The sequence below is a fragment of the Benincasa hispida genome, chromosome 4 (genome assembly GCF_009727055.1).
Source record: "Benincasa hispida cultivar B227 chromosome 4, ASM972705v1, whole genome shotgun sequence".
Classification (NCBI taxonomy): domain Eukaryota; kingdom Viridiplantae; phylum Streptophyta; class Magnoliopsida; order Cucurbitales; family Cucurbitaceae; genus Benincasa; species Benincasa hispida.
The window spans coordinates 10,181,072-10,184,114 of record NC_052352.1 but is presented as its reverse complement, the minus strand read 5'-3'; the positions used below and the strand labels follow the sequence as shown (position 1 = coordinate 10,184,114).

The 3,043-nt window shown below is 29.8% G+C and overlaps 1 non-coding gene across 1 annotated transcript; it reads right to left on the bottom strand.

Moving 5' to 3' along the window:
* Positions 1-375: 375 nt before the first annotated feature.
* On the bottom strand, positions 376-446 carry TRNAG-GCC. The gene has a single exon. It is a non-coding gene; the product is annotated as a tRNA-Gly (tRNA).
* Positions 447-3,043: the final 2,597 nt, after the last annotated feature.

Genomic DNA, 3,043 nt, shown 5'->3' with positions numbered 1-3,043 from the left:
CGGGTTTGCTCTTGAACTCGTAAAAGGAGCGATTGTGTAACGGGTGGGCTCTAATCCGTGAAAAGAGTCAGAAAGATTTTATTCAAATTCCGAAAAGGCACTTAGGGAGTGGAGTAGGTCGAGTTTGACCAAACCACTATAAAAATTACGAAATAATTTACACGAATTCCTATAATTTTAAAAATAATTTTATGATTTAAATAATTTTCCTATAATTTATTATTAAATAAAAAAAATAAAACGAAAATATTTTATATGAATCCCTTAAAAATCAGAAGGAAAAGGGAAAATACCGAAAAGTATTTGTCTCAATGGAAGTAAGAACTAACGGCCCAAAAGAATTTACACGTGGTTCAGCAAAAATCAAAGATAAAATGCACCAGCCGGGAATCGAACCCGGGTCTGTACCGTGGCAGGGTACTATTCTACCACTAGACCACTGGTGCTATTGTTGAGAGAAGAATTCTCAAAATTATACAAACTTTTTATCTTAATTTCATAACAAAATAAGATACGTAAATAGAAGTCATACATCATAGTGCATTGTTGTTTGGACTTCATATTCATTGATGAGCCATTTGGTTTAATGTTTTATAGATACTTGAGAATAAATGATATCTAGGAATAAGATATTTGAAAATAAGATGTCTGAAAATCAAAGATTATTATGTTTGATTGTAGGGGTGGATAGCAAAGCCGCTTAAACCGAACCGATTTATAAGAAAAACCAAAAAAATCAGTTCGATGCGGTTCGTTGGAATGTTAAAATCGAATTTAAATGGTTTGGTTCGGTTCTGAGATTGAAAATCGATTTCTAAACTAAACCGAACCGTTTAAATATAACATATACTATATATAATAATAATAATTAATATCAATATTAATAAGATTTTTTACAAAAAAAACTGAGCATATTTCCATTCTTTTCTAACGCACCGACCCTACACTTCGTCTCTGTCTGAATTCTTTCTTTCAGTTGTTCCGAGCTTTCCAGTTTCACTATTCTTTCGTTTTAGGCGTTTATATGGCCGATCGAGCCCGCAAACCCGCTCTTCCCACTCCTTCAGTTCCGATGCTCCGTCAGTTACCACAGCCGCCGCAACACTACATCACCACCGACTCTTCGATACTTCATCTGATCTCTTCAACTCTCATTTATCAATACTTATCAGTTTGAGTTCAAATACTGAGATCTTTTCATCTCGAATTCACAAATCATATTAATAAATCTTCGATCCTTCGATTCAGAGTCCAATCTCGTTATTAGTCTTCCGAGTTCGAAATATCGACGGTTTCGTTCTTCCCACATCAATGAAACCAATTTCATGCAAACTGAACCGAACCGACATGGAAAGCCAATTCGGTAATTCGAACCCACAAACGGTGCGTTACGGTTCTATATATGAATAATATCGGTTTGAAAGGTTCAAACCGAACTGAACGAACTGATTCCCACCCCTATTTGGTTTGTACATAGAAAGTGACTATCAGAAATTTTGTGAACAAAAAATATATTTGTATTTAATTTAATGAAATTAAGGTATGGACATTTCATGGGATTGTAATAGATTAATTATATAAAATAAATAAATATCATTCATTTTATATCGAGTTAACTTAATTAAGGAAATTAATAATATGTTAAATTTATCAATATTTAAAAATTTATTAATATATAATTAAAATTAACCAACTAATATGTTAAATGAACGTCATATTAATTATAATCTAATATTTAATCATTTTTATAATTAATTAAGTTCAACATGAGTATTTTTAATTTTAATTAAATAAGATAAGAAAATATATTTTAATAAATAAGTATATAAATAGTGAATAATAGATTAAAAAAATATGATATGATAATAAAGAATATTAAACAAAAATAAATTTTTATAATGAAAGATCAAATTAAAATTAATCTCAAATAATTGCTTGATTATAAAAATTTAAAAGAAAAAGTAATCAGTTATTATTATGATTGAAGATAAATTTTTGTACTAACTAAATTAATTCATCCTAGTTTACTAATTAAATACATTTTAAATATTCTTAGCTAATTAATTGATTTTTTAGGTACAAATTAGTTGTATTCATTTAATAAATTTTTATGGTAAAAATAAGTTTTATGGAAAATTTGTAGCAGGTATTTTTTTTATTATAACTAAATAAATATATATCCTTTTTTTAACACTAATGGCATATATAGAATATTTTTTAAAGATACGTTTACCTTTTTTTTAATTCCTAAAATAACATTCTTCTCCCATGTCTTCTTTTTCGTTTTGGATCTGTTTTTTCATCGTGCCGCTTCATCATTTTTTTTCATCTATTTCAACTATTCAGTCTGTCATTTCTTTTTCATCTATCTTCTTTTTGGTCGACCTAATGTGCGTTTTCCAGGTACGTCTTCTTCATTCTTCGTCACTCAATTTTGAGAGGAACGATCGATCAGTTTTCTACTCACGATTTCGTATTTCTACTCACGATTTGGTATTTCTTACTCATGATTTGAATTGTTTCATCCTTTTCTCGTGCGGTTCTTTCTCCCATGTCTAGGTCTTCTTCCTCAGTTTTTTATTCGATTTCTTCCAGGTTTTTTAAAATTTTTTTCATTTGTACTTTTTCAGGTTTCATTGATTTTAATCGAAGTATGTGATAGAATGTAGAAACATGCAACGGAAGCAATTAGAATCAATAAGCACTATAATTACATTTAATTTGAGTTCTAAAAGCATGCAAAACATAATTTTCAACAAGGGGTTTTCAAGAATATCATACCTTTGAAGAATCCTCCAAATCCGAGCTGCTCTCCACGAATTCTCCACTTCAACACCTCATTCGAACTACTAAGAGATATTCTCTAGTATTCTCAGCTTTGAATTTGAGAGGTGGAATTCAAGATTGAAGTGAATTGTGAATGGATTTTCTGAGGGTTTGAGTACTTGAGAGAGAACTTCAGAAATTTTTTCAAAATTCTACAACTCACCCCTCAATCCCAGAAAATTGAGAGTTTTGTTCATCAAAACCATGCAAGCACAGA